Below are 12,955 nucleotides of genomic sequence, written 5' to 3' on the forward strand. Positions count from 1 at the left end.
CAAAGTATTTTTAAATACATTTTTATCAAAGCAAGGGTACAAGATTTACAGAAAATGTAGTGTTACCATAGTGAGAAAATATATTATACTTGTCACGTATCGTTTTGTACAATAAATGTGCTGTACTTAAAAGTTATAAGTACATGACCATTTTGTTGAATTTAAATACAAAATTGACTGACTCTGGTTATTTTTGTATCATTACAGGGACTGAGTTTCCCTTATCTCAGTCAAACCAAAATATTGTACTTAATTCAACACATGGATTTTTTTATTTTTATAAACTCCAATAGCTCCATATTGTTAGGTACTTGAATCACAGTGGTTGTGTCCGAATAGCCTAACTGGCGTCCTAGATACTAGGTCCTTTGAGTATGAGAAAAAAATTAAGATTAATAGCATAGCTGTGGGAAGTAGGTGTGCTGCAGTACCCTGATAAATCTAAGAAAGAATTTCAAAAAAATAAAATAAATTTCCACAAAATTTGTGAACTAGGCATTTATTACCTCCTCGTTCGACATTACCCCAACCCAAAACATCAAATCAACTAATAGCGGGAAACAACGCAATCACGCATGACGCATGCCCAATATGCAAACGAGAAGGTTCAGTAGTATGCAACATTTTGATAATAGAGTATGGCTCATACGCCAGGATGTTATACTCATCTCAGCTCTTCATCTAGTTGAATTTGATGCACACTTTTCCACAATGCATTGGAAGCGGTGGGATGCGAGTAATAGGCCCTAGTTCTCTTCAAGTTAGTGATGGAGGCTTAAACCAAATTGTGCAGAAAAACGATTAATTACTCTGAGCTTTTGAAAACAATGCACATTAGTGACTTGTGCTCGTCAGCAATGAAAAGCAGCGTTTGATGTTCATATAGAAGTTTTTCCCACAATATTAATAAAATCTCTGTGGCACATTGGTTAGTCGTGGGTCGCCATGTTTTTGGTGTCCCAGATGAGTGTTAGTGAAATGTAATTTAATTTAACTAGGCAAGTCAGTTAAGAACAAATTATTATTTACAATGACGGCCTACCAAAAGCCAAAAGGCCTCCTGCGGGGATGGGGGACCTGGGATTAAAAATAAAATACAAATATAGGACAAAACAAACATCACAACAAGAAAGACAACACTGCATAAAGAGAGACCTAGGATGACGAAATAGCATGGCAGCAACACATGACAACACAGCATGGTAGCGACACAACATAACAACAACATGGTAGAAGCACAACATGGTAGCAGCCCAAAACAGGGTACAAACATTGTTGGACACAGACAACAGCACAAAGGGCAAGAAGGTAGAGACAACAATACATCATGCAAAGCAGCCACAACTGTCAGTAAGAGTGTCTATGATTGAGTCTTTCAATAAAGAGATTGAGATAAAGCTGTCCAGTTTGAGTATTTGTTGCAGCTCGTTCCAGTTGCTAGCTGCAGCGAACTGAAAAGACGAGTGACCCAGGGATGTGTGCCCTTCGGGGACCTTTAACAGAATGTGACTGGTAGAACGGGCGTTGTATGTCAAATCAAATCAAATCAAATTTTATTTGTCACATACACATGGTTAGCAGATGTTAATGCGAGTGTAGCGAAATGCTTGTGCTTCTAGTTCCGACAATGCAGTAATAACCAACAAGTAATCTAACTAACAATTCCAAAACTACTGTCTTGTACACAGTGTGAGGGGATAAAGAATATGTACATAAGGATATATGAATGAGTGATGGTACAGAGCAGCATAGGCAGATACAGTAGATTGTATCGAGTACAGTATATACATATGAGATGAGTATGTAAACAAAGTGGCATAGTTAAAGTGGCTAGTGATACATGTATTACATAAGGATACAGTCGATGATATAGAGTACAGTATATACGTATGCCTATGAGATGAATAATGTAGGGTGAGTAACATTATATAAGGTAGCATTGGTTAAAGTGGCTAGTGATATATTTACATCATTTCCCATCAATTCCCATTATTAAAGTGGCTGGAGTTGAGTCAGTGTCAGTGTGTTGGCAGCAGCCACTCAATGTTAGTGGTGGCTGTTTAACAGTCTGATAGCCTTGAGATAGAAGCTGTTTTTCAGTCTCTCGGTCCCAGCTTTGATGCACCTGTACTGACCTCGCCTTCTGGATGATAGCGGGGTGAACAGGCAGTGGCTCGGGTGGTTGATGTCCTTGATGATCTTTATGGCCTTCCTGTGACATCGGGTGGTGTATGTGTCCTGGAGGGCAGGTAGTTTGCCCCCGGTGATGCGTTGTGCAGACCTCACTACCCTCTGGAGAGCCTTACGGTTGAGGGCGGAGCAGTTGCCGTACCAGGCGGTGATACAGCCCGCCAGGATGCTCTCGATTGTGCATCTGTAGAAGTTTGTGAGTGCTTTTGGTGACAAGCCGAATTTCTTCAGCTTCCTGAGGTTGAAGAGGCGCTGCTGCGCCTTCTTCACAATGCTGTCTGTGTGAGTGGACCAATTCAGTTTGTCTGTGATGTGTATGCCGAGGAACTTAAAACTTGCTACCCTCTCCACTACTGTTCCATCGATGTGGATAGGGGGGTGTTCCCTCTGCTGTTTCCTGAAGTCCACAATCATCTCCTTAGTTTTGTTGACGTTGAGTGTGAGGTTATTTTCCTGACACCACACTCCGAGGGCCCTCACCTCCTCCCTGTAGGCCGTCTCGTCGTTGTTGGTAATCAAGCCTACCACTGTTGTGTCGTCCGCAAACTTGATGATTGAGTTGGAGGCGTGCGTGGCCACGCAGTCGTGGGTGAACAGGGAGTACAGGAGAGGGCTCAGAACGCACCCTTGTGGGGCCCCAGTGTTGAGGATCAGCGGGGAGGAGATGTTGTTGCCTACCCTCACCACCTGGGGGCGGCCCGTCAGGAAGTCCAGTACCCAGTTGCACAGGGCGGGGTCGAGACCCAGGGTCTCGAGCTTGATGACGAGCTTGGAGGGTACTATGGTGTTGAATGCCGAACTGTAGTCAATGAACAGCATTCTCACATAGTTATTCCTCTTGTCCAGATGGGTTAGGGCAGTGTGCAGTGTGGTTGAGATTGCATCGTCTGTGGACCTATTTGGGCGGTAAGCAAATTGGAGTGGGTCTAGGGTGTCAGGTAGGGTGGAGGTGATATGGTCCTTGACTAGTCTCTCAAAGCACTTCATGATGACGGAAGTGAGTGCTACGGGGCGGTAGTCGTTTAGCTCAGTTACCTTAGCTTTCTTGGGAACAGGAACAATGGTGGCCCTCTTGAAGCATGTGGGAACAGCAGACTGGTATAGGGATTGATTGAATATGTCCGTAAACACACCGGCCAGCTGGTTTGCGCATGCTCTGAGGGCGCGGCTGGGGATGCCGTCTGGGCCTGCAGCCTTGCGAGGGTTAACACGTTTAAATGTCTTACTCACCTCGGCTGCAGTGAAGGAGAGACCGCAAGTTTTCGTTGCAGGCCGTGTCAGTGGCACTGTATTGTCCTCAAAGCGGGCAAAAAAGTTATTTAGTCTGCCTGGGAGCAGGACATCCTGGTCCGTGACTGGGCTGGATTTCTTCCTGTAGTCCGTGATTGACTGTAGACCCTGCCACATGCCTCTTGTGTCTGAGCCGTTGAATTGAGATTCTACTTTGTCTCTGTACTGACGCTTAGCTTGTTTGATAGCCTTGCGGAGGGAATAGCTGCACTGTTTGTATTCGGTCATGTTACCAGACACCTTGCCCTGGTTAAAAGCAGTGGTTCGCGCTTTCAGTTTCACACGAATGCTGCCATCAATCCATGTGAAGTGATGAGGGCTGCAGTTGGTATCTCAGATAGGGGGGAGTGAGGCCTAAGAGGGTTTTATAAATAACAACCAGTGGGTCTTGCGACGGGTATACAGAGATGACCAGTTTACAGAAGAGTATGGAGTGCAGTGATGTGTCCTATACGGAACATTGATGGCAAATCAGAAGGCCGAATGGTAAAGAAAATTTTGCCGCTCAAGAGCACCCTTACCTGCCGATCTATAAATCGTGTCTCCGTAATCTAGCATGGGTAGGATGGTCATCTGAATCAGGATTAGTTTGGCAGCTGGGGTGAAAGAGGAACGATTACGATAGAGTGAACCAATTCGAGATGTAACCTTAGCCTGCAGCTTTGATATGTGCTGAGAGAAGGTCTAGCCATTCTCCCAAGTATTTGTATGAGGTGACTACCTCAAGCTCTAAACCCTGAGAGGTAGTAATCACACCGGTGTGGAGAGGGCATTATTCTTACAAAACCACATGATCTTTGTTTTGGAGGTGTTCAGAACAAGGTTAAGGGCAGAGAAAGATTGTAGGACATTAGGAAATCTTAGTTGCGGAGTGTTTAACACAACACATTCTTCCTACTGCCTGAGCTATGTTGTTGATGTAAATTGAGAAGAGCATGGGGCCTAGGATCGAGCCTTGGGGTACTCCCTTGGTGACAGGCAGTGGCTGAAACAGCAGATGTTCTGACTTTATACACTGCACTCTTTGAGAGAGGTAGTTAGCAAACCAGGCCAAAGACCCCTCAGAGATACCAATATTCCTTAACTGGCACACAAGAATGGAATGGTCCACCATATCAAAAGATTTGGCAGCCAATAAAAATAGCAGCACAACATTGCTTAAAATCAAGGGCAATGGTGACATCATTGAGGACCTTTAGGTTGCAGTGGCACATCCATAACCTGAGCAGAAGCCAGATTGCATACCAGAGAAAATACTATAGACAGAGAGAGTACTATAGACATCAAGAAAGCCAGTCAGTTGATTATTGACAAGTTTTTTCTACCCTTTTGATAAACAGGGGAAAATAAGGACTAACTGTGGCTACCTTCCAAGCAATGGGAACCTCCCCAGAGAGGAGAGACAGGTTAAAAAGGTCAGAGATAGGCTTGGCGATTACAGGGCCAGCAACTTTACAGAAGAAAGGGTCTAGAGTGTAGAGAATTATTATATCATCTAAACCACTGTGAAATATATTTCCCATAACCACAAATATTGTATTTTCAGCTGTTTGAAGCTGGTGTACAAAACCGAAAGCAAAAGAACAAATAAATACACTTAAGAATGAGAAGCATAGAAATGGTGCACATAGAACCAATCTACCAATTCTTAGACATGTTGCCAATGACAATGGTGGATCTATACCTCATATTTCTTTGTGAATTTGGTTGGGTCGTCCAAAAAGTTACATATTGCAGCTTAAATGTAAATGTTCCCATCGCTGTATGGAATTTACTTTTATTTTGTACCCCCATCCAGTTAATGGTGACAATATGGCTAGTTCGCCATAAAAAAAAACAAAGAAGAAGAAGTCTGCTGGACACTGAGAGGTAGGAAGTCAAAGCCACGCCCAGACCTGATAATAGAGCTGTTGCCACTTCATAAGGTGGGGCAAAAAGGGTGTACGGTCAGTTTTCTGTGGGTCTCAGCTCACAGCCCCCACACCACTAGAGGGATATCTTCAACCACCAACTTACCATCCTGAGACAAGGCTGAGTATAGCCCACAAAGACCTCCGCCACGGCACAACCGGGGAGGGGGGGGGGGGGGGGGGGGGGCGCCAACCCAGACAGGATGACCACATCAGTGAATCAACCCACTCAGGTGATGCACCCCCTCCAGGGACGGCATGAGAGAGCCCCAGTGACTCAGTCCCTGTAATAGGGTTAGAGGCAGAGAATCCCAGTGGAAAGAGGGGAACCGGCCAGGCAGAGACAGCAAGGGCGGTTCGTTGCTCCAGAGCCTTTCCGTTCACCCTCCCACTCCTGGGCCAGACTACACTCAATCATATGACCCACTGAAGAGATGAGTCTTCAGTAAAGACTTAAAGGTTGAGACCGAGTTTGCGTCTCTGACATGGGTAGGCAGACCGTTCCATAAAAATGGAGCTCTATAGGAGAAAGCCTTGCCTCCAGCTGTTTGCTTAGAAATTCTAGGGACAATTAGGAGGCCTGCGTCTTGTGACGTGTAGGTATGTACGGCAGGACCAAATCAGAGAGATAGGTAGGAGCAAGCTCATGTAATGCTTTGTAGGTTAGCAGTAAAACCTTGAAATCAGCCCTTGCTTTGACAGGAAGCCAGTGTAGAGAGGCTAGCACTGGAGTAATATGATCCAATTTTTTGGTTCTAGTCAGGATTCTAGCAGCCGTATTTAGCACTAACTGAAGTTTATTTAGTGCTTTATCCGGGTAGCCGGAAAGTAGAGCATTGCAGTAGTCTAACCTAGAAGTGACAAAAGCATGGATTAATTTTTCTGCATCATTTTTGGACAGAAAGTTTCTGATTTTTGCAATGTTACGTAGATGGAAAAAAGCTGTCTTTGAAATGGTCTTGATATGTTCTTCAAAAGAGAGATCAGGGTCCAGAGTAACGCCGAGGTCCTTCACAGTTTTATTTGAGACGACTGTACAACCATTAAGATTAATTGTCAGATTCAACAGAAGATCTCTTTGTTTCTTGGGACCTAGAACAAGCATCTCTGTTTTGTCCGAGTTTAAAAGTAGAACGTTTGCAGCCATCCACTTCCTTATGTCTGAAACACATGCTTCTAGCAAGGGCAATTTTGGGGCTTCACCATGTTTCATTGAAATGTACAGCTGTGTGTCATCCGCATAGCAGTGAAAGTTAACATGATGTTTTCGAATAACATCCCCAAGAGGTAAAATATATAGTGAAAACAATAGTGGTCCTAAAACGGAACCTTGAGGAACACCGACATTTACAGTTGATTTGTCAGAGGACAAACCATTCACAGAGACAAACTGATATCTTTCCGACAGATAAGATCTAAACCAGGCCAGAACTTGTCCGTGTAGACCAATTTGGGTTTCCAATCTCTCCAAAAGAATGTGGTGATCGATGGTATCAAAAGCAGCACTAAGGTCTAGGAGCACGAGGACAGATGCAGAGCCTCGGTCCGATACCATTAAAATGTCATTTACCACCTTCACAAGTGCCGTCTCAGTGCTATGATGGGGTCTAAAACCAGACTGAAGCATTTTGTATACATTGTTTGTCTTCAGGAAGGCAGTGAGGAATGGAAGATTCAATATAGGCCGATAGTTTTTTATATTTTCTGGGTCAAGGTTTGGCTTTTTCAAGAGAGGCTTTATTACTGCCACTTTTAGTGAGTTTGGTACACATCCGGTGGATAGAGAGCCGTTTATTATGTTCAACATAGGAGGGCCAAGCACAGGAAGCAGCTCTTTCAGTAGTTTAGTTGGAATAGGGTCCAGTATGCAGCTTGAAGGTTTAGAGGCCATGATTATTTTCATCATTGTGTCATATAGTACTAAAACACTTGAGCGTCTCTCTTGATCCTAGGTCCTGGCATAGTTGTGCAGACTCAGGACAACTGAGCTTTGAAGGAATACGCAGATTTAAAGAGGAGTCCGTAATTTGCTTTCTAATAATCATAATCTTTTCCTCAAAAAAGTTCATGAATTTATCACTGCTAAAGTGAAAGTCATCCTCTCTTGGGGAATGCTGCTTTTTAGTTAGCTTTGATACAGTATCAAAAAGGAATTTCGGATTGTTCTTATTTTCCTCAATTAAGTTAGAAAATAGGATGATCGAGCAGCAAGGGCTCTTCGGTACTGCACAGTACTGTCTTTCCAAGCTAGTCGGAAGACTTCCAGTTTGGTGTGGCGCCATTTCCGTTCCAATTTTCTGGAAGCTTGCTTCAGAGCTCGGGTATTTTCTGTGTACCAGGGAGCTAGTTTCTTATGAGAAATGTTTTTAGTTTTTAGGGGTGCAACTGCATCTAGGGTATTGCGCAAGGTTAAATTGAGTTCCTCAGTTAGGTGGTTAACTGATTTTTGTCCTCTGGCGTCCTTGGGTAGACAGAGGGAATCTGGAAGGACATCAAGGAATCTTTGTGTTGTCTGTGAATTTATAGCACGACTTTTGATGTTCCTTGGTTGGGGTCTGAGCAGATTATTTGTTGCAATTGCAAACGTAATAAAATGGTGGTCCGATAGTCCAGGGTTATGAGGAAAAACATTAAGATCCACAACATTTATTCCATGGGACAAAACTAGGTCCAGCGTATGACTGTGACAGTGAGTGGATCCAGAGACATGTTGGACAAAAACCACTGAGTCGATGATGGCTCCGAAAGCCTTTTGGAGTGGGTCTGTGGACTTTTCCATGTGAATATTAAAGTCACCAAAGATTAGAATATTATCTGCTATGACTACAAGGTCCGATAGGAATTCAGGGAACTCAGTGAGGAACGCTGTATATGGCCCAGGAGGCCTGTAAACAGTAGCTATAAAAAGTGATTGAGTAGGCTGACGAAACGTCATTTTTTTTTTGTAAATTGAAATTTGCTATTGTAAATGTTAGCAACACCTCCGCCTTTGCGGGATGCACGGGGGATATGGTCACTAGTGTAGCCAGGAGGTGAGGCCTCATTTATCACAGTAAATTCATCAGGCTTAAGCCATCCCTACTGCCTATGTTCTGGCAGACTCACTAAACATACATGCATCTTTTTTAAATAATGTCTTAGTGTTTTAAAACATTTTTAAAACAAGAAATTGTGCCTTCTGGTTTGCTTAATACAAGGAATTTTAAATAATTTATACTTTTACTTTAGATAAGTATATTTTAGAAATTGAATTAACTTTTGATACTTAAGTATATTTAAAACCAAATACTTTTAGACTTTTACTCAAGTAATATTTTACTGGGAGACTGTCACTTTTACTTGAGTAACTTTCTATTAAGGCAGTGGTTCCCAAACTTTTTATAGTCCCGTACCCCTTCAGACATTCAACCTCCAGCTGCGTACCCCCTCTAGCACTAGGTTCAGATCACTCTCAAATATAGTTTTTTGCCATCATTGTAAGCCTGCCACGCACACACTATACGATACATTTATTAAACATAAGAATGAGTGAGTTTTTGCCACAACCAGGCTCGTGGGAAGTGTCAAAGAGCTCTTATATGGCCAGGGCACAAATAATGATCAGTAATTTTGCTCTTTATTTAGCCATCTTACATATAAAACCTTATTTGTTCATCGAAAATTGTGAATAACTCACCACAGGTTAATGAGAAGGGTGTGCTTGAAAGGATGCACATAGCTCTGCAATGTTGGGTTTTATTGGAGAGTCTCAGTCTTAAATTATTTTCCACACACAGTCTGTGCCTGTATTTAGTATTCATGCTATTGAGGGCCAAGAATCCACTCTCACATAGGTACGTGGTTGCAAAGGGCATCAGTGTCTTATTAACAGCGCGATTTGCCAAGGCAGGATACTCTGAGCGCAGCCCAATCCAGAAATCTGGCAGTAGCTTTGGATTAAATTCAATTTTCACAGAACCACTTGTTGCAATTTTGATGAGGCTCTCTTGTTCAGATATCAGTAAGTGGACTGGAGCCAGGGCATGAAAGGGATAATGAATCCAGTTGTTTGTGTCATCCATTTCGGGAAAGTACTAGCTTAATTGCGCACCTAACTAACTCAGGTGCTTCGCTATATCACATTTGACATTGTCCGTAAGCTTGAGTTCATTTGCACACAAAAAGTCATACAATGATGGAAATACCTGTGTTGTCCTTGTTAATGCAGACAGAGAATCAGTACCATCAGTACAGATACCAACACATCTTGACCACCAAAGTCCATTTGATGTCACAAAGCTGTCCAGGACATTAAGAATATCCTCTCCTGTTGTCTTGGTTTCCAGTGGTTTGCAGAAGAGGATGTCTTCTATAATTGACTCCCCATAAATGTAACGGACATATACAAGGAGCTGTGCCAGGCCCGCCACATCTGTTGACTCATCCAGCTGTAACGCATAGAATTCACTGGCTTGTATGCGAAGCAGTAATTGTTTCAAATTATCTCCTGCCATGTCACTGATGCGTTGTGAAACTGTGTTGTTTGATGGAGGCATTGTCTGTATAGTTCTTTGGGCCTTTTCCCCCAGCATTGTCCCAAGCCATATCCACGGCAGCAGGAATAATTAAGTCCTCCACAATAGTATGGGGCTTGCCTGTCCTAGCCACTCGGTAGCTCACCATATAAGACACTTCTAGCCCCTTCTTATTAACGGTATCTGTTGCTTTTATACATGTCTTACTACTTGAAAGTCATCTTAAATTCTCACTCCAAAAACTCCTGTGGCTTATTTTTCAAATTGGAATGTTTTGTTTCTAAATGTCTGTGCAAGGTGAAGGTTTCATCGAGTTGTGAGATAGTACTTTTGCACATATAACACACTGTGGCTGAGGAAAGGCACTACTCCCAATATAAGTGAACCCAAAATAAATGTAGTTCTCATCATATTTGCACCTCTTCGATGGTCCAACGTCCCTGTCTGTTGTTCAGTGCTTTCCTGGGTAAGGGGGCAGTAGCTCTTCAGCTGCATCAGATTCCCAACTGTCAGTGTCCATACTAGCTGGGCTAACAACAAATGTAGAATTACTGATGCTAGCATTGGATGTGCTCGTGGAAGCCAAACAACTTGTGTCGTCGACCGGTGCAGGTGTAGTACTGTTTGTCGTAACAGAACTACCAGTAGAGCTGGTATGTGTCTCTATGGATGTGGGCCTTACTTTTTTAACCATTAATCAATTTTCGAGCAAACAAAATAAACAGCAGCTACGTTTGGCTACATACAGAACGTTAGTGGAATTCCCACGAGAGAGTAACGGTTAATGTGATTGGATGTTAATCATTTGACTAGGCTACCTGTATTTGACATTGTGTTGTTATTTCGCTGAACACTAGATGGTTTTATTTTATTTTTTGGCAATGAAACGAGGCTACTCAGGCGAGAAAAAACCTCACCCAAATGTATAGCCCCGTTGAAAAATCAACTGTTTGAAAAAGTATTTTTTAAATTTAAAAATGTGAATCACTTTTTTATTTGGCGTACCAATCGACGGTATTGCGCATACAGTTGAAGTCGGAAGTTTACATACACATAGGTTGGAGTCATTAAAATTTGTTTTCAACCACTCCACAAATTTCTTGTTAACAACAATTTTCCAACAATTGTTTACAGACAGATTATTCCACTTATAATTCACTCTATCACAATTCCAGTGGGTCAGAAGTTTACATACACTAAGTTGACTGTGCCTTTAAACAGCTTGGAAAATTCCAGAAAATGATGGGCTAATAGACATAATTTGAGTCAATTGGAGGTGTACCTGTGGATGTATTTCAAGGCCTAACTTCAAACTCAGTGCCTCTTTGCTTGACATCATGGGAAAATCAAAAGAAATCTGCCAAGACTTAAAAACAATTTGTAGACCTCCACAAGTCTGGTTCATCCTTGGGAGCAATTTCCAAACGACTGAAGGTACCACGTTCATCTATACAAACAATAGTACTCAAGTATAAACACCATGGGACCACGCAGCCGTCATACCACTCAGGAAGGAGACACGTTCTGTCTCCCAGAGATTAACGTACTTTGGTGCAAAAAGTGCAAATCAATCCCAGAACAGCAGCAAAGGATCTTGTGAAGATGCTGGAGGAAACAGGTACAAAAGTGTTTATATCCACAGTAAAACAAGTCCTATATCGACATAACCTGAAAGGCCGCTCAGCAAGGAAGAAGCCACTGCTCCATACCACCATAAAAAAGCCAGACTACAGTTAACAACTGCACATGGGGACAAAGATTGAACTTTTGGGGGAAATGTCCTCTGCTCTGATGAAACACAAATAGAACTGTTTGCCCATAATGACCATCATTATGTTTGGAGGAAAAAGGGGAGGCTTGCAAGCTGAAGAACACCATCCCAACCGTGAAGCACGGGGGTGGCAGCATCATGTTGTGGGGTGCTTTGCTGCAGGAGGGTCTGGTGCACTTCACAAAATAGATGACATCATGAGAAAGGAACATTATGTGGATATATTGAAGCAACATCTCAAGACATCAGTCAGGAAGTTAAAGCTTGGTCGCAAATGGGTCTTCTAAATGGACAATGACCCCAAGCACACTTCCAAAGTTGTAGCAAAATGGCTTACGGACAAGAAAGTCAAGGTATTGGAGTGGCTATCACAAAGCCCTGACCTCAATCCTTTAGAAAATGTGTGGGCAGAACTGAAAAAGCGTGTGCAAGCAAGGAGGCCTACAAACCTGACTCAGTTACACCAGCTCTGTCAGGAGGAATGGGCCAAAACATATTGTGGGAAGCTTGTGGAAGGCTGCCTGAAACGTTTAACCCATGTTAAACAATTTAAAGAGAATGATACCAAATACTAATTGAGTGTATGTAAACTTCTGACCCACTGGGAATGTGATGAAATAAATAAAAGCTGAAATAAATCATTCTCTCTACTATTATTCTGACATTTCACATTCTTAAAATAAAGTGGTGTTCCTAACTGACCTAAAACAGGACATTTTTACTAGGACTAAATGTCAGGAATTGTGAAAAACTGAGTTTAAATGCATTTCGCTAAGGTGTATATAAACTTCCAACTTCAACTGTACGTACCCCAATGTGGGAATAGCTGTATTAAGGTATGTATACTTTCATTCAAGTATGACAATTTGGTACTTTTTCCAACACTGGGAGGCAGAGACTGTAGAGCATGTCCTGTTATGTTGCAAGCGTTATGCTGAGGAAAGCAGGATATTTTTCTGTTAGCTGGCTGAGTTGGGTGTTACCACATTTTCGCTTGTAACTACACTACATGACCAGAAGTGTGTGGACGCCTGCTCGTAGAAAATCTCATTCCAAAATCATGGGCATTAGTTTGGTTTTGGCCCCTCCCTTTGCTACTTTAACAGCCTCCTCTGTTCGTAGAAGGCTATTGGAAGGCTGTTGGAACATTGCTGTGGGACTTGCTTCCATTCAGCCACAAGAGCATTAGTGAGGTCGGGCACTGATGTTGGGTGATTAGGCCTGGCTCGCAGTCAGTTTTCTAATTCCTCACAAAGGCTTTAATATGGGGTTGCGGTCAG

The 12,955-nt window shown here is 42.7% G+C and overlaps 1 protein-coding gene across 1 annotated transcript in view; it reads left to right on the forward strand.

The window, feature by feature from the left end:
- LOC110498474 (uncharacterized) overlaps window positions 1-12,955 on the forward strand; it is a 52,047-nt gene that overhangs the window by 14,428 nt on the left and 24,664 nt on the right. The window lies entirely within an intron of this gene.

Source organism: Oncorhynchus mykiss, chromosome 19, assembly GCF_057628025.1.
Source record: "Oncorhynchus mykiss isolate SJ-2025 chromosome 19, ASM5762802v1, whole genome shotgun sequence".
Lineage (NCBI taxonomy): Eukaryota > Metazoa > Chordata > Actinopteri > Salmoniformes > Salmonidae > Oncorhynchus > Oncorhynchus mykiss.